This window comes from Mytilus edulis, chromosome 2, assembly GCF_963676685.1.
Source record: "Mytilus edulis chromosome 2, xbMytEdul2.2, whole genome shotgun sequence".
Taxonomy (NCBI): domain Eukaryota; kingdom Metazoa; phylum Mollusca; class Bivalvia; order Mytilida; family Mytilidae; genus Mytilus; species Mytilus edulis.
Genome location: NC_092345.1, coordinates 5,277,011 through 5,297,959, shown reverse-complemented (window position 1 = coordinate 5,297,959; position 20,949 = coordinate 5,277,011).

Below are 20,949 nucleotides of genomic sequence, written 5' to 3'. Positions count from 1 at the left end.
TAGAGCGATACTTATATCTGCTTACCCTTACGGAGCACATGAGATCACCCCTAGTTTTTGGTGGGGTTCGTGTTGTTTATTTTTTAGTTTTCTATGTTGTGTCATGTGTACTATTGTTTTTCTGTTTTTCTGTTTGTCTTTTTCATTTTTAGCCATGGCGTTGTCAGTTTATTTTACATTTATGAGTTTGACTGTCCCTGTGGTATCTTTCGTCCCTCTTTTATATGTTCATACGTTTCAGACATCTGACCTCTGTTAAAGTTTTCCTTGAAAATAATTTTAAAGTTTTATCTGTCTCTTGGTCATAAGTTAATGAGACAGCATCAAACAACTAAAATAAAAAAAAACATGGTTTTGAAATCAGGATGTAAGCAATATAAGCTTTAGCGATGGAGAAACAACAACAGTGACTGTGTTTGAAAAGCTCTAACTCGTTTATGGTCCTGATAAATTGAAAAAAATACATGAATACTCTATTCGTTAAGTTAATGAAACATACAAGCAAAGGTACATAGAACAGGGGCGGATGCAGGAATTTTCGAAAGGGGGGGTGCTAACCCAGGGCACCCAGGGCAAAGGGGGGGGGGGGGTGCAAAACATATGTCCCGATACAAATGCATTGATCGGCAAATATAAAGGGGGGGTGCGCACCCCCGGAACCCCCCCCCCCCTGGATCCGCCACTGTAGAATGACATACCAAAAGAAATGCTAGCAATCCATGAATGGTGGCAAAGGTATAATAATAGTTCAAATTGGTGTAGTAACATATCAAATGTGTAGACAACAGGGTAACATATATATCATATAAAGATAAAGAGATGTGGTTTGATTGCCAATGTAGACAAATATTCAATAAGTTGAATAGAAAATGATGTAAGCTATCATAGGCAACCGTATAGGCTTCAAAAACGAGAGAGAAAAAACTCATACCGTATAGTCGGCTATAAAAGGCCCACACGTGAAAAATATGAAACAATTCAATTGAGAAAACTAACGACCTAAATTATAACAAAACAATTTACGAAAAGCAAATAGGACAGACATTAACCAACGACAACCACTAGACTGCAGACTCCTGACTAAGGACAGACACATACTATAAACCAACTTATTTTTGCGTTTACTATATTTCTTTGAATTGTGTTAATTATTCAATATTGAAATATAAATAAAAATAAAAATTTGAAAGTTGTATAGAATTTTTTGAGATACAAGAAAAATATGACAAGGTCAACACTAGACAACATACATTGAATAGAAATTACATTCACTGCATTCATTTGGGATTGTGTTTTCCCTCTCTCCACAGTTGGCTCAAATACACAGCCCTGTCATACATTCCAATGGACTACTTTTTAGTTTGAAGCTATTTTTATATGAAACAATGAACTGTTATATATTCATTTCAGAAAAGGAACTAAAACAATCAAAACCATAAACTCACTATTAATCCATGCAAATAGTGGGCGGGTGATAAATGCAGAATCCATGCTGACTGTAGTCTTTATTTAGGGGCCAGCTGAAGGATGCCTCCGGGTGCGGGAATTTCTCGCTACATTGAAGACCTGTTGGTGACCTTATGCTGTTGTTTTTTTTTTTCTATGGTCGGGTTATTGTCTCTTTGGCACATTCCCCATTTCCATTCTCAATTTTAATTTATATAATTATGATTTAACAGTGCCTTTTCTGGTGCAAACTAAATATACACCTTACTTTTTTCCAATATTTTTTCATGAAAGTGATGTTTAAGTAAATATACAGAAGAAAAAACATACATTATAGAGAAAAACAGGACCCATGATACAAAAAATGTATACTCTGATAACATATGCCCATATTGGTCATTCGATTTGTCCAATATTAAGTTAAAAGGGGGAGGATCAGTGAAAAAACTATATGAATTAAGTTTTTTATACTACATTGAACTGTTGATGTCGTCCTAAAGTTTATATTATGTGATTCATTAAAAAAAAACTATTTTACCTAACTACATACCGGTAGTACCCGATTATTGTATATCAAGCGGCAATTGTTTTTCGTTTCCAGAAAGAAAATATCGTCCGCATGGAAATCTGCACCAAACGTTTTTTTCATAAAAATTTAAAAAACAAATCTTATTCTAATCGTCAAATTTAGTTAAAATCAACCTGTCAGTGAGGTAAATACCATCTCCTACATCTACCTGTCAGTGAGGTAACCACCATCTCCTACATCTACCTGTCAGTGAGGTAACCACCATCTCCTACATCTACCTGTCAGTGAGGTAACCACCATCTCCTACATCTACCTGTCAGTGAGGTAACCACCATCTCCTACACTTACTATTATATTTTATTTATGTGCTTCTTGTTTTTTTCATATATTAGTGTAATGTCTTTCCCCTTGTGTGAACTTGATCAGGATGAAAGATCTTTATTTCATAATAATGAGATAGGAAAATTTACCCTGTATTTATGTACTAACAGTCAATTCTGGTAGATTTATAACACCCAGTGAAATTCAATATTAAAGAGTCAAAATAATATGCTTCAAAGTGTTTCAATCATTTCTGCCATTATCCATTAGATCAACGCGTAACCTAACCTTTAACATTATTGTTGAGGACAGTTTTTGAAAGAACATTTAAAATTTTACACGCTACTGTAAAAATCAAAACTTAGTATTGATAGACACTCGTATCCAAACCTTTGTTAAATTGACTTGCAAGTTATATATTATAAGAATTGAAGTAGTATTTTTATATAGCGAACGTGGTCGAGTGGTCTTGAGCGCTGAATATGAAACTAAAAGATTGGTGATGTAGTGTATATTATTGAAGGTGTGTTTTCAAATTCCAATAAGGGACGAAATTTGTCAGCATAAAAATCTAAGTATAACACTGTTGGGTATAATTTCCAAACTTATATGGATATTATATAATAATTATATTTTTGCTCGGAAAAATCTTCTTTTTCAAATTTTTAAAGAAAATAATTATTCCAAATACATGATACTTGTTCAGGGAAATTTCCAGAATAATGATAACATATCCGTTAAGTGGTCGTGTTTATATAGATTAGACCGTTGGTTTTCCCGTTTGAATAGTTTTATACTAGTAATTTTGGGGCCCTTTATAGCTTGTTGTTCGGTGTGAGCCAAGGCTCCGTGTTGAAGGCCGTACTTTAACCTATAATGGTTTACTTTTTTAAATTGTTATTTGGATGGAGAGTTGTCTCATTGGCACTCACACCACATCTGCCTTTATCTATGTGGTTATAGATGAAGGCTGCCAGAAACGCCTGATACCATGTTATAGAGTTGTGAAATAGAAAGACACGGCTTTAAATTCCAGTATTTCATGCTACTCAACACATTCTAAACCACATTCCTGAACTTGTTTGTCAAATTGGAGCCTTCATTAAGCAGTCTTTAGAACTGAGGGAGTCAGACCCATGTCAGACAAGCTTATGATGGTGTTTTTTATATAAATTTATAATTGAACTCTTAAAATACATGTTCTATATATTGTATTGTACTAGTATTACATTGTATTGCATTGTATTGTAAAAAATTGTTTGATGGTATTGTCCTTATATGTGTAATTTTGCAATAAAGATTATTATTATTGTTGGGGACAATTAAGAGGGCAATGTCATGATGACCCATAAAAACATGCATAGATGCAATCTTTTCTAAGGACAAATACAATATAAAAAATTCAAGAGTACACATTTTTGCGTGTTTTACCAGTAGCATAAGACATTGGCTGAAACAGACGTGATTTTCCAACCTAAGTGTTGGACACAAGTCACCCATGACTGATGCATTGCGAAACCAACTTCCTTATGCTTTCTCCTTTTTGTATATATGTCCGTCTGTCATTCATTTCGGATGTGATTTACTAGTAGATAAAAAAAGAAACATACATACAAGGCCAAATCATTATAATAAATATGCATAGGAATAATGGAATACTTGAAGTGCAATTGTACATAAATTTAGACTGATTTGTGCATCAGAAAAGTATACACTTTAACAAGAAAATAGATATAGTTTAGTATATAGTCATATTTAAATTGAAAGATAAAAAATAATGTCATAGAATTGTGAAACCTCAAAGTCAAATAGACAAAATGATCTTTCTGCTTTAAAATGAATTATTAATAAGGAATTTTTTTTTTAAATCTCAGAATATGATCAAGATACTTTGATAGAAAGTCATTGAATTTTCATTTCAATATAATGAAGTATTTTTAAGATGCTTGGGTAGCAGTTTGAATAGAGAGAACATAATTTTATTAATAAAACATCTTCATTCTATACATTTATTGCCAAAGGGTAGCTTGTTTGAATCTAACCTACTTTACACAGTTCTCAAACGAGAGCTTACTTTGAAAGTATATTTATATTCGGTTATAGCTACATTAGCAGGGTTGATTTTTTTCTTAGGTATAACCTCAATTTACTCAATTTTCTTTGTAATATATATACTAGTAGTAACATGGATATCGTTTTTGGGGACCTTTATAGTTTGTTGTTCAGTGTGAGCCAATGCTCCGTTTGAAAGACCGTAATTCGGCCTATGATGGTTTACTTTTATGAATAGTGACTTAGATGGAGAGTTTTCTTATTGGCACTCATACCACATCTTCTGATATTATTCTGCTCATTATTAGTCATTGATATGATTTAATTATTCAAGCATTTTACTTTGCAATGATTACAAAGTTGATAAATTTTAATATATACAGCCTCCACCATTAATAACTACTGTTTCCTTTGAATCTTAAATAAGAAATAAGATAAAACAAATGTTTGCGTTATAACGCAAAGGTTTGCGTTATTTCGCAAAGGTTTGCGTTATAACGCAAAAGGTTTGCGTTAAACGCAAACATAGGAAGAAAGAAAAACATGTGTGGCGCCAATACGCTTCCGTAGGAATGTGCACTTTCTTCTAGAATTTTGTTGTTCACTGAATATATATAAGCGATATATTAAATATTGCCAATGACCATACCTGTCAAAATTTGAAAGCCAAAATCAAGTTCATGTGAGGAATGTTATAAAATGTTTGTCATTGAATTTCGAGAAATCGAGACACCAACAATATAATTAAATGTATTATACAGTATATCTATACTTTTTTCTGCCGATTAAAAATAAAGCAAATGGGTTTACGATTCATTCAATTATGTTATAACTGAAAGCATTGAATAATATATAATATGTGTTCTAATCTCATTCAAAACAAGTGGTAATTACACAAGATTGCCACACTTCTAACCTCAAATGAACCACTTATTAAAGTCAAGATTTAATCTACTTCTCGTTGAATCTCGTTCAAGCCGATCAGAAATAAAACTATAAGTAGATTATTTTTAAGTTCTCTATACATGAAGGTTTATTATAAGATCCCAGATTCGAAAAAATATAATAAATACTAATTACGAAATATTTTTTTATAGTTTACCAATTGAACTGAACATTTGTAAAATTAAACATAGAAATTTGCACACACGAAGCCAGCATGTTTATGCATTCCTTTCAGTATGTTGTGTATGTATCTGTTCAATATCAGGCGTCAATTACACATTTAATTGTTTTCAATATTTTTTTGAACCCAAGTCTTTTCCGTTTGTCTTGTTGCGTTGCATTAAGGGGGTTCGCGGGTCTAAATCATTTATATAGGATTTCTCTATATTTTTCTATAAATTAACTTTATCTTATAGTTAATAGAAAAATAAAATAAAAAAATGGGGTCACCGTTCATTTGCGCTCACAATCTGCCTTCGAAAGAAGCATACATCTTTGTAAAAGTGTTTTTTTTTCTCTGTTGAACTAATAGGAGAAATAAAGGTAATATCGAAATAAAAAAAGAAATTTATTACAGAAATCGCTCAAATTTTACAATAATTTAGTTAAAGTATAGCATATATCGAAATTGTATTAAAAAATATAGGTCACCGATGAGTTAAAAGAGATATTTCAATTTTAAAGCCAAAAAATGGCATTTTTCCACCAAAGGGAGATAATTTAGAACTTTTTCAATGATGTTTACATTTTAAAAGTCAGCTGGGGCCAACACGAATTAATTGTTTTGAATGTTTTTTGTACCATATGATAAAGTAACAACAACAAAAGGTAATAAATGAAATTTGTAATGAAAAACAAATGTTTAATTTTTTTCTGAAATTTTTATACCCTCGAGCCTCCTTAACTTTGTAACGTTAGCGTCATATGACATAAATTAAATATTTGTGCGCAGTGTATAACAATGCATTGTAAATATAAACTGTAAAACATATTTCATAATCTTTATTCATTTTATTTTCGAATCTGGGATCTTATAATTTGACCTTTATGTTTTTGTCCACTAGCAGAATAAATGAAAGGGTCTGAAAGGAGTAGGTCCGGTAAGGATCGATTTTGGCCTCAAATTTCAGGTTCATCTGACGAAAGGTTTTGACCACTTTTAAAACACTTAAGGCAGCAACCATTTGATTTTCTGGGGGGGGGGGGGGGCTATGGTTTTTTTTTCTGGACAATTTTTTTTTTTCGCCTGCGGCGAAAAACAATCCATTTTTTTCGTGATAAGTCGAAAACAATTTTTTTCTTTCAATTTTAGCATTACATATAGTGGCAGCTGAGGGTGAAACAAACAATTTTTTTTTCTCAGAATCAAAAACAAATTATTTTTTTCTCCAAAAACTGGAAACAAACTTTTTTTTCCAAAAAAAACCATAGCCCCCCCCCCCCCCCCCCCAGAAAATCAAATGGTTGCTGCCTAAGTGTCTATTTCATTTGATTCAATTAGTTTATGTGAAAGATTTTAACTGATTAGGCATTAAAAAACGATCCGATTCAAGTTCACATATGAAAAATCTACCAAATATGCCGAAAAATGTCACTTTTCGGATGTTTTTTTGTCAAAAATGAAAGTGGCCGCATCCGTGTTCATCCTCAACCTTTATATATGTTATGTATTATCATCAAATACAACTTACATTTCAATATAAAGGATGAACACGAATGCGGCCACTTTCGTTTTACACGGAAACCGTCTAAGATTTAACTAAAATGCTAGAATTGTGAAGATTTGAGTAATTTAGCATGACTTAATGGTGCTAGTACCTGATATATGTGCATTGTATTGTCAAAAACAGCCCATATTCATGGAGCAGAAGCATTCTACTGTCCAATAAATAACTAAAAGTTTACATTTTAACAATTTTGTAAAACTGCTATATTTTGGGGCCAAAAGGGGGTCGGTCTTACTGGACCTACTCCTTTGACTTTTTATATTTGATAAAGTTTTCTTCCACGTGTTTATTAGACATAAACAACATTGTTACTACTCATATTATATAATATGCATGTTCTCTCTGAAAGCTGAAAAACGCAAATATCATATCGGTTTTAAAGCTGCAAATTGGGTCTATCTATATGGTATGTATCTGTTGTTGGTATCGTAGTAACGAAATCGACAAAAATGAGAGAAGGAGTTGGTTAAATTCCGACCAGATCAAACCAATGAATTGAAAAGTCACTTACTGTCAGACGGACGAACTAACATGTCACTTTCTGTCAGACGGATAATTCCAACATGTCATTTACTGTCAGGCGGACGATTGCAACATGTCAATGTCACTTACTGTCAGACGGACGATTCTAACATGTCACTTACTGTCCGACGGATGATTCCAACATGTCATTTACTGTCAGACGGACAATTCCAACATGTCAATGTCACTTAGTGTCAGACAAACGATTCCAACATGTTACTTTCTGTCAGACGGACGATTCCAACATGTCGCTTACTGTCAGAAGAAAGTTCTTTAGAAACATGAACAAACAACTTTAATTCACATGATCTTCTCGTTCACTTATTCCATGGTCGAGAATAGACTATTTCTACTGTCTATCCCAAACAGTGTTATACATCATCTTGGACAAAAGATATACAATTAGAACATGATTTGGGTTAAAAGTATGTTTATATTCGGTATCATTGACAAAAAACATACAAATAATATCGTACTGTTCTCCCTTTAAAGCTTTTTTTTTAAAAGAAATCGAGAACTACCAAGCATGCCCCCATCAAGTAATGTACTACACCAACATAGAAAGTGAATCTAAATAACTACCAAGCATGCCCCCATCAAGTAATGTACTACACCAACATAGAAAGTGAATCTAAATAACTACCAAGCATGCCCCCATCAAGTAATGTACTACACCAACATAGAAAGTCAATCTAAATAACTACCAAGCATGCCCCCATCAAGTAATGTACTACACCAACATAGAAAGTCAATCTAAATAACTACCAAGCATGCACCCATCAAGTAATGTACTACACCAACATAGAAAGTGAATCTAAATAACTACCAAGCATGCCCCCATCAAGTAATGTACTACACCAACATAGAAAGTCAATCTAAATAACTACCAAGCATGCCCCCATCAAGTAATGTACTACACCAACATAGAAAGTCAATCTAAATAACTACCAAGCATGCCCCATTCAAGTAATGTACTACACCAACATAGAAAGTGAATCTAAATAACTACCAAGCATGCCCCCATCAAGTAATGTACTACACCAACATAGAAAGTGAATCTAAATAACTACCAAGCATGCCCTCATCAAGTAATGTACTACACCAACATAGAAAGTGAATCTAAATAACTACCAAGCATGCCCCCATCAAGTAATGTACTACACCAACATAGAAAGTCAATCTAAATAACTACCAAGCATGCCCCCATCAAGTAATGTACTACACCAACATAGAAAGTCAATCTAAATAACTACCAAGCATGCCCCCATCAAGTAATGTACTACACCAACATAGAAAGTGAATCTAAATAACTACCAAGCATGCCCCCATCAAGTAATGTACTACACCAACATAGAAAGTGAATCTAAATAACTACCAAGCATGCCCCCATCAAGTAATGTACTACACCAACATAGAAAGTGAATCTAAATAACTACCAAGCATGCCCCCATCAAGTAATGTACACCAACATAGAAAGTGAATCTAAATAACTACCAAGCATGCCCCCATCAAGTAATGTACTACACCAACATAGAAAGTCAATCTAAATAACTACCAAGCATGCCCCCATCAAGTAATGTACTACACCAACATAGAAAGTGAATCTAAATAACTACCAAGCATGCCCCCATCAAGTAATGTACTACACCAACATAGAAAGTGAATCTAAATAACTACCAAGCATGCCCCCATCAAGTAATGTACTACACCAACATAGAAAGTGAATCTAAATAACTACCAAGCATGCCCCCATCAAGTAATGTACTACACCAACATAGAAAGTCAATCTAAATAACTACCAAGCATGCCCCCATCAAGTAATGTACTACACCAACATAGAAAGTGAATCTAAATAACTACCAAGCATGCTCCCATCAAGTAATGTACTACACCAACATAGAAAGTCAATCTAAATAACTACCAAGCATGCCCCCATCAAGTAATGTACTACACCAACATAGAAAGTCAATCTAAATAACTACCAAGCATGCCCCCATCAAGTAATGTACTACACCAACATAGAAAGTCAATCTAAATAACTACCAAGCATGCCCCCATCAAGTAATGTACTACACCAACATAGAAAGTCAATCTAAATAACTACCAAGCATGCCCCCATCAAGTAATGTACTACACCAACATAGAAAGTGAATCTAAATAACTACCAAGCATGCCCCCATCAAGTAATGTACTACACCAACATAGAAAGTGAATCTAAATAACTACCAAGCATGCCCCCATCAAGTAATGTACTACACCAACATAGAAAGTGAATCTAAATAACTACCAAGCATGCCCCCATCAAGTAATGTACTACACCAACATAGAAAGTCAATCTAAATAACTACCAAGCATGCCCCCATCAAGTAATGTACTACACCAACATAGAAAGTGAATCTAAATAACTACCAAGCATGCCCCCATCAAGTAATGTACTACACCAACATAGAAAGTGAATCTAAATAACTACCAAGCATGCCCCCATCAAGTAATGTACTACACCAACATAGAAAGTCAATCTAAATAACTACCAAGCATGCCCCCATCAAGTAATGTACTACACCAACATAGAAAGTCAATCTAAATAACTACCAAGCATGCCCCCATCAAGTAATGTACTACACCAACATAGAAAGTGAATCTAAATAACTACCAAGCATGCCCCCATCAAGTAATGTACTACACCAACATAGAAAGTCAATCTAAATAACTACCAAGCATGCCCCCATCAAGTAATGTACTACACCAACATAGAAAGTCAATCTAAATAACTACCAAGCATGCCCCCATCAAGTAATGTACTACACCAACATAGAAAGTGAATCTAAATAACTACCAAGCATGCCCCCATCAAGTAATGTACTACACCAACATAGAAAGTGAATTTAAATTCAATGGTAATAATTTGTTAATTCAATTTGACACACTTCCGTATTCTAGTTTCGTATGAATTACCCTCTTTTTCTGGTCATTGTGGAGCCAACCTGGATATCTGTATTTGTTAATCTCCACGCAAGGATGAATTGCATATGAAGTGATTTTAACTTTAATGATCTTTGGGTAATAAATATTTCTTCAAACGTTTTACGCTGTGTTAATTTCATTTCATGCATGAAAAATGCAACACAAATAATATAATTTATCAATAATTCAAGAACATAACATGGTTTTTAGAACTTTAAAATACATCAAACGACGTGTAACGACTAACAAGTCATTTTCCACCCTCCAGTACGCACTTTAATAATAGTACATATTTATAGAGGAGGCGGATAAAATTAAATCGTTTTTCTAACGTTTGACTTATGACAATTTTTAAATAAATTCAAAATCGTTCTGTTTAGAAAAGAAATAAAGAAAATATTCAGTGCATACGAAATTATTTTTCAGATAATATCATTTTGTTTTCATTTAAATACAAATTACTTAACCGTTGTACAGTGACGATCAGTCTTTATATAAATAATGCAAATCAGTTTTATGTTTTATTTTTAAATAAACACTTTTTTTTCAAATGTGTTGTTGTAATCGAAAATAATGGATTTTGTCTTTCGTTTCATGTCACAAAGTCACTACACCTACATATACAAAACTAAACCGAAAGCTAAGTAACAGTCCAATTATTCATGTTCTACGCCTCAAAAACCAAGTACGGCGTACCATGATACCACCATAGCAAAACTCATATACCGGTATATAACTGCAAGTTCAAGATGGTCCCTAACATGCAACGGATTTGTATGATGTCGAGACCACTTTACAATGGTAACAATGTAAAATTGAGAATGAAAATGGGGAATGTGTAATAGAGACAACAAACCGTCCAAAGGCCACCAATTGGTTTTCAACTCAGCGAGCAAATCCTGCAACCGGAGGAGTGCTTCAGCTGGCCCCTAATAAATTTGTACTTGTTCAGTGACAAAGGACGTCATACTTAACTCCAAAACATGTAAATGAACTAAAATTAAAAAGCATACAAGACTTTCAAAGGCCAGAGGCTACACTCGTGGGACAGGCGAAAACATGCGGCGGGGTTTAGCATAGATCTCAAACCCCCACCCCCCCCTTCCCCACCCCCCCCTTCCCCACCCCCCCTTTACCTCTAGCCATTGAAGAAATCGGACGAGGGATTAAATTAAAGACGATGACAGAACAACAAATGTAAGAATTCGCATCATAATGTGTCCGACAACCTTCTTGTAAAACAATCTGATCACATATCAAATATATAGTAATAATCCTCGATGGAACTCTTTTGAGCATATCGAGATCAGAGATCTAAATTTTAATTAGATTGCTCGTAAAATAAAGAGAGAATACAATCTTTAATAGACAACTATGGGGCTTATCACACTATGTATGTTTTATTATAACTTGACAGGAAATAATTTATTTAAAATATGTCAGACAAACAATTTGGGTGTTTTTCATAACAATTACACCGGAAATGAAACTGTCATGGCATTTTTCATAAGACTATTTTGTCTCAATGTAAGGTATAAAATAAAATGTTTTGGCTGTTTTCGGTTTAACAAAAACATGAAATCAAACCATAATGCATTTGAATTATCGATTCGAACTTTTACCCATTCACAATTTTTGTTGAATTTAGATCAGCTCCTTTAGTACACATAATAAGTGCGGTCTACTCGATTAGATTGATTAATTGCTGCTTGCTGGATGTTGGTAGTTGGTATGACCTGTCATACATTTTATGTGTTGTTCTTCAGATTTTTTTTTCTCTTTTATATTTGAAGAATTTTTTAGACCGTTGTTTTCTTTTTAAGAATGTTTTGTACTTAATCATACAGGGCCTTTGATATATTACTATTCAATATATGTTTTGCTTATTGTTGAAGGCAATTCAGTAATAGTGCTCGTCTGTGTCTTTTGGTCTATGGATAGTCGTGTCATTGGTAATTATACCATATAAATCCTTATTTGTATAGTGTTGTACTGTTCAGTATGTCTGCTGATTCATGCGATCTTTTCTGTAATACATAAAAATCTACCTTACTCAAATGAATATCAAAACATTTGTTAACCTATTTCGGGTTGACAAAAAAATATATAGAACAGTCTGTTACTGTTTGAATATTAAGTTGCTTTAATAAAATATACTAAACATACCAAAACTTTTGTATTTGAATGTTCGAAATCGATCAAAGTCACGGCCGACACTCGGCTAACCGAGAGATAGTCGGTTAATCTATATTGAGTATGCGGCTATATCGGCGGTTGGTCTGTTAATCGGGTTGGTTATACGTCTGTTAAGAGTAAAACGCACAATTTTAATATTAAAATCTATTTAATATACAGATTTTAGGTACATTATAAGAATCAAATCAAAAAAAGAAAAGTGTCTGACAAAATGATATATATCATAGAACATTTTCCAACTGTAAAAACATTTCATAGTCTACGCAGTTTTCAGTAAAACTAAAAGGCGTCGCGCAAGTATGTAGTATTTATGCTTATACGCATAGCAATTTTTGTAATGAAAGGCGAAAAAAACAATTTTAGATATCATTTAAAGGACACAAAATCGTACTTTGGTTCTAAAATATAAATTGAAATTAGTAAATATTTCATAATTGTAATATAACGTCAGTAATACCACGTTTTAGTGAACATTATGGAAATAAAGTCTGTTAATGGGTTGGACAATTGAAATTGTGTCAGTTAAGAGTTATTTAGCCACGACAATAGTTGTGCTACCTTTATATTTTCCCTTTGAAAAAGTTAAGAATGAGATGCTCTTGAGTAAAAAAAAATGACAATACGCTGCAACAGTATCCTTCTAGTAAGAACATTTTTATTTTAACTTCCTTTGCATTTTATTAAGGAGTGTGTCACTTCAATATATGGATATGGATTGACTGCTGGAATATGCATGAATGTATTATTAACGTTTTCTTCAGCCTTAATTTTTTTGTCTGTTCAAAGTAGCACGTTCTCAAATCCGTCCGAAAGTGTCTTTCTAATACAACACAGGGTACATATAACGTGCTGTCGTTCTCATATGCACATGATATTTGTCACTGGACGTTAAACTATAAATCGTCAACATCATCCGATTGGTTCTTTTCTTCTATTACTGAATCATCTGTTGTTTACAAATCAGTCTAAAGAAGTAAATGGAAAGGAGTGAATGCAGCTACATTTGGTTATCTTAAGTTTTAATTCATTTTATTCCGTTTAGTTCCTTTCTACATAAGTGCAGAGGAGAACTGCAGTTGTCCGCATGTAAACTTTTAGCATTTATTACCAATATGAGTACATATATATAGCAATCCGTTACTGTTTCAACACTCAGGGAAGTTTCATGTCTTTATTCTCAAACAGTTATTATCTTTTCTATCTTTTTTTATTAATGCATCACTTCCTACTGTCCTTATCTATTATTCTATATATTCTGTGTTTCCATCCAGATTCTCGTGTATACAATGAGGGTCCGGATTGGGGGTGTTGTTTATTTCTATATTCTTTAAATTGTCTGTTACTTTTCTCTACATTTTATTTTATCTTACTCATTATTATTTCTTTATTCTTTATGTATTCTAGCATCCCAATCTATTTTACTTACTGATGTTTAGTTACATTACGACGTTTATCTCTGATTTATATACTGGTTAATAAAATTGAGAATGGAATGGGAAATGTGTCGAAGAGACAACAACCCGACCAAATAAAAAACAACAGCAGAGGGTCACCAACAGGTCTTCGATGTAGCGAGAAATTCCCGCACCCGGAGGCGTCCTTCAGCTGTTTAGATACAAATTAGTGTCATTCATGACAACCTAAACAGAATCCACATGATATATGCGACCATTCTTGGATGAAATCAATATGTATAGATTATAACATGTCCTTTTCTATATTAGCTCTGGTATCATCCCGAGACTCCCATATCGGCCTCGAGGCTTTAGCTTTGGCCGATATGGGTCGAGGGATGATACCAGGGCAAATATGGAAAAACATGTTATAATCTTTAAGCTATTTATCACATATTTAAGTGTTGCAGAAAAGAGGGAAAAAAAGTTCAATTATAACAATTTAATGAAACATAACAGGTAAATCTTAAAAATGTATCCGTATCCGTAACAAATATGTGATAAGATATAAATAACACATAGCTGAGAGGGTGATAGAGCAGATTGGGTCCCGAGAAAACATTGTCAACCGCGGCGAAGCCAAGGTTGACAATGTTTTTTCGAGGGATACCGATCTGCTCTATCACCCTCTCAGCTATGTGATATTTGGTTTATTATAATGAATGTCCTATCATCATTTTCTTAAACAGATGAGTTTTATTATAAAGGATTTTCTATGTAGTCACGCACTTGACAGCGTAACGGGTATTTGAAAAATCATCAGAAGTGAAGTAAATAGACAATAGTAGTGCATTGACTTGACATATAAACGATACAAGGATTAGGCCCGAAACGGAAAAAAAGCTCTGCTATCAAGAAAAAAATTATTTTCAATTGTTGTTATTTTGTTATTGTTATTTATTTTTTTTTTAATTTTGGGTAAATACCCCTTTCAAAAGGCCTCATATCTGGCTGAGAAATATACATCACAATGAACATGATGAAATGTACATCACCAGTTGAAACCCATCGATGGTGAACGGATGCGTTTAATATCAACAATAAGCATAACACACAATGATTTATAGGTTTTAAAGTAAAAATATTAACAAGTGAAATACGTTTTTCCAACAATTGTAAAAGAAATAAGTTTGAGTCGTTCCACGTTTCGTTGTATAGTAAATTAGAACTTTAAGCATTGTCTATAAAATAACTTGATGTAGATTCAATTCATTGTCGTTTAAACTGCCGATTTTTGATTGGTCTAGCCGAGAGGGTGACATTCCAAAAAATTGTCACCCACTCAGCCATGTGATAGAGTAAATTAACACCTTCGTATTAGGCAATCAAAATATAACATTTTAACATGATGTATAATAATACTTTAATATTACACTTTTTTTATGTCAGTTTTCAATATTCATGGCCTAAATTCATTGTTCATGTCAGTGTTTCCGTATATATTATGTTTCATTGCTCATGTGTTGTTTACGTGTATTTTAGCCACTCGTCTTGGGCCTACCCATTTGATCCGATAACACCCCATACAGCAATAAAATTATACTTTTATTGCCATTCATAACTCTTAACAGACCAATTAACAGACCGGGTTTTATACATCCGACCCATTAACAGACCAGGTTTTAAATAAAGATTGATTTATGTCACCAAAATACAGATTTTTGTGTAGATTTTTCACACAATGATATCAATTTGGTTGACAAACATAATGCCTGTCTTTGTTCGATGTTCAAAATATCGCATGCAAGTAAATTCAACCAACGTGTCTTTTTGTGTACATTTTGTGTGTGTAAAATGTGTATAAATTTATTGATGAGTAACACGCCTTTTCATTTTATAGATCGTACATCGAAGCTAGAAAAATAATAATTACACCACTGGATTCGGTACATTGAATTGTTTTGTTAGACATGAATAATTTTTATGATAAACATATATTTAAAAAGTTATACAATGAAACATGCAGAATTTCCAATGATTTCCTCGATAACACCTGATTAACAGACTTTAGCCAACCCGATTAACAGACCCACCGCCGATATAGCCACATACTCAATATAGATTAACCGACCAATCTCTCGGTTAGCCGAGTGTCGGCCGTGAAAGTGGTATAAAATTAAGAATGGAAATGCACGGCCGACACTCGGCTAACCGAGAGATTGGTCGGTTAATCTATATTGAGTATGCGGCTATATCGGCGATTGATCTGTTAATCGAGTTGGTTATGCGTCTGTTAAAAGTAAAACGCACAATTTTATGTTAAACGCTATCAAATATACAGATTTTTGGCATATTATAAGAACCAAATCAAAAAAAGAAAAGTGTCTGACAAAATGATATCTATCATAGAATATTTTCCACCTGTAAAAACATTTCATAGTCTGCGCAGTTTTCAGTAAAACTGAAAGGCGTCGCGCAAGTATTTATAATTTACGCTTATACGCATAGCAATTTTTTAATAAAAGGCGAAACAAACAATTTTAGATATCATTTAAAGGACACAAAATAGTACTTTGGTTCTAAAAATAAATTGACATTAGTAAATATTTCATAATTGTAATATAACGTGAATAATACCACGTTTTAGTGAAAATTATGGGAATAAAGTCTGTTAATGAAATTGTGTCAGTTAAGAGTTATTTAGCCACGGCAATAGTTTTGGTACATTTATATTTTCCCATTGAAAAAGTAAAGAATAAGATGTTCTTGAGTGAAAAAAAAATTGACAATACGGTGCACCAGTATCGTTCTAGTAAGAGCATTTTTATTTTGACTTTCTTTCCCTTTTTTTGAATTGTGTGTCACTTCAATATAGCATGATATGGATTGGCCGCTGGAATATGCATGCATTTAATATCAAAGTTTTCAATCAGCCTTAATTTTTGAATCTGTTCAAAGTAGCACGTTCTCAAATCCGACTGAAAGTGTCTTTCTAATACAACACAGGGGTACATATAACGTGTTGTCGTTCTCATATGCACATGATATTTGTCACTGGACGTTAACCCCTAATTCGCCAGCATCATCCAATTGGTTCTTTTCTTCTATTACTTAATCATATGTTGTTTTCAAATCATTCTAAAGAAGTAAATGGAAAGGAGCGAATGCAGCTACATTTTGTTAACTTAAGTTTTAATTCATTTTATTCCATTTAGTTCCTTTCTACATAAGTGCAGAGGAGAACTGCAGTTGTCCGCATGTAAACTTCTAGCATTCGTCACCAATATGAGTACATCGCAATCCGTTACTGTTTCAACACCCAGGGGTGTTTCATGTCTGTATTCTTAAACAATTATTATTTTTTCTCTCTTTTCTAGCAATGCATCACTCTCTACACTGTCCTTATCTACTATTCTATATTCTGCGTCTCCATCCAGATTCTCGTGTATACCATGAGGGTCCGGATAGGGGGTGGTGTTTATTTCTGTATTCTTTAAATTGTTTAATTTGTTATGTCACTTTTCTCTACATTTTATTTATCTTACTCAGTATTATTAATTCGTATATTTTAACTTATTTGATTCGTTTAGGGATAGTCACATGTTAAACTATATTTTCGAAGGTGACCAAAAACGGCGGATAGCAAAAGTATATTGCACAGCAAAAAGCATATTGCACGGTTTATTTATATGTCGGTAATATATAGGAGACAATATGATATCTATAAAATTCAAACAAAATCAAATGACGATTTTGATACAAATATGGTTGGAAATTTGATAATATAACAATTATAGCCTATGTATGAGGTCAATACAGGATATATCGACCCAAAGAAGTATTTCGACCTAGGACCTAGTCCTCAGTCAATATACTTCTTTTAGGTGCCCTCATACAAAGGCTATAATTGTATATTATTCCACTGTTTATACACATTGATAGTTTAATCAATATCTGATTGGTTGAGACTATCCCACGTGTCATTGAACAAATCTTCATATCTCCCTGAGGCACGGGAAATAAATGTATATTATTCTTTCTCTATTCTTTATATTTTAGCATCCCAATATATTTTACTTACTGATGTTTAGTTACATTACGACGTTTAACTCTGATTTATATACTGGTTACCAATGAAGATGACAAATTGGTGTCATTCATTATGTAAACAGAATCCATACGATATATGCTACCATTCTTAGATGGAATTAATATTACTTTAACACATGGCAAGAGTAAAATCTCTTTGTTCTTACTGTGGTATAATCTGGATAATGCACAGCTAAGGTGTGCATTAACTACCTCAGATAACTGCACAGTTCAAATCTATTTTTACCTTTAGGGGCGGTTCTTTGATTTTGAAAGGGGCGTTATTCTATCAAATTAAAAAAAAATCCACGAGTGTAGCGAGACTAAAGACAATATTGACGGTTTGAAGCTAAAACACGATACTTTGTCAAATCCAAGGGTTAACGACCTGTTCGCCCCCCACCCCCGAATCTGCCATCTGCCTTGAAATTACGACAAAGATAAACTTCGTACAAACATCGTAGTTTCAAAATAGGAAAAAGAAAGGTTTCTCATTCCTTCATTTTTTTTTATCTATTAAAGCTGGGACATAAACTATTTTATTATATTTTGTGTACAACGTAAATCTATATCAGTGTTTTAAAGTAAAAAAGAAAGTTAAAACAATTTTTGTTAATTTCTGCCCAAAAAGAATTGTATCTAAGAATATCCGAATATAGAAACCAATCTGATTTAGATTAGTTTCAGACTAAATGGAATTTATAACGACTTTTTGAATATCCGAATATAAAGGAACTATTTTTGGACCAAATTTAATGAGGACCATATTTCAGTTTGTTTTAAAACAGGGGGATTAGCTGGAGATCAATCAGACTTCATTTAGATGGACGTGTCTTAAAAAGTAATACAGGGGGGGGGGGGGTTAAAGGTTTTGAAAGAGAAACGTATTTTCTGTTTATTTAACATTTTAGATTTAGATAATATAATATCTTCCTCGTTTCTTTTTCTCTCTAAGCATATCATTGAGGGAAAGAAATTCAAAAGCAATTATTCTGATTTAAACTCAATTGCAGTTATTTTTTTTTATATTCATACGCCGATTTGAAAGTACACAGTTTGTGAAAGTCTTAATCGTCACCAATTAAATAAAAATGGGGAATAAATTTAACGGAAATATTTTAATCAACAAAACATTTTTTTTTTATCATTTACCCAAGCCTGTGGAAGCGATAAAAAAATATACCATTAAATCGCAATTTTAGAAATATGAAAAAAAATATTAATTTTAAACTTACCAAAGTCGTATTTTCGCCTTGCTTTACCCTACAAGAAACTTTCCTAGGATCCGTGGATTGCGGAATGACGTCAACATTTATAAAACGTTCACGTAAATTGATTGCGTCATGTGTTAAAACAGTTATTGGCCAATCAAATCGGTATATGGAATTTAATTTGCACAGCACGAGATGACCCAATAACCCGAACTCCTACGTCGTTCGGGTTATTGTGTCATCTCGTGCTGTGCAGATTAAATCCCATATACCGACTTTCTTGGTCAATAACTATAACTTAATATAACACTTTATGAAACCATTTTTATCAATTTTCAATTTCCATTGTCTAAATTGTTAATTGTTCATGTGTTGCTATCGTATATTTTATGTTTCATTGCTCATGTGTTGTTTCCGTATATTTTAGCTGCTCGTCTTGAGCCTACCCATTTGATCCGATAACACCCCATATAGCAATAGAATTACATTTTTATTGCCATTCATAACTCTTAACAGACCAATTAACAGACCGGGTTTTATACATCCGACCCATTAACAGACCAGGTTTTAAATAAAGATTGATTTATGTCACCAAAATACAGATTTTCGTGTAGATTTTTCACACAAAGATATCAATATGGTTAACAAACATAATGCCCGTCTTTTTTCGATGTTCAAAATATTGCATGCAAGTAAAATTAACCAACGTGTCATTTTGTGTACAGTTTTGTGTGTGAAAAATGTGTATAAATTTATTGATGAGTAATCCGCCTTTTCATTTAATAGATCGTACATCGAAGCTAGAAAAAAAATAATTACACCACTGGATTCAGTATATTGAATTGTTTTGTTAGACATGAATAATGTTTATAATAAAAATATATTTAAAAAGTTATACAATGAAACATGCTAAACTTTCAATGATTTTCTCGATAACACCTGATTAACAGACTTTAGCCAACCCGATTAACAGACCAACCGCCGATATAGCCGCATACTCAATATAGATTAACCGACCAATCTCTCGGTTAGCCGAGTGTCGGCCGTGAAATGGGGAATGTGTTAAAGAGACAACAACCCGACCATAGATCAGACAACAGCCCAAGGCAACAATGGGTCTTCAATGTAGCGAGAAATTCCCGCACCCGGAGGCGTCCCTCGGCTGTGCCCTAAACAAATATATACTAGTTCAGTGACAATGAACGCCATTCTAATTTCCAAATTGTACACAAGCAACTAAATTTAAAATAATACAAGACTAACAAAGGCCAGAAGCTCCTGACTTGGGACAGGCACAAAATTGCATGTACATGTGCATATTTTCACTTGCATAAGATCGATTTCTATCCGATGCAGCTCAATTTTGTAATAGACAAAATCTTTCACCAGTATGTTTATGTGACTGAAGTATAACTATAAAGAGTTATTATACTACCCTGCTACCTCAAATGTAACCAACAATATAAAATCACTTTAGATATTCATCTATTTAATCAAATATAGATACTGCGTGTGACCTGAACGGGTTATTTATTGTGACAGCTTAGAACATT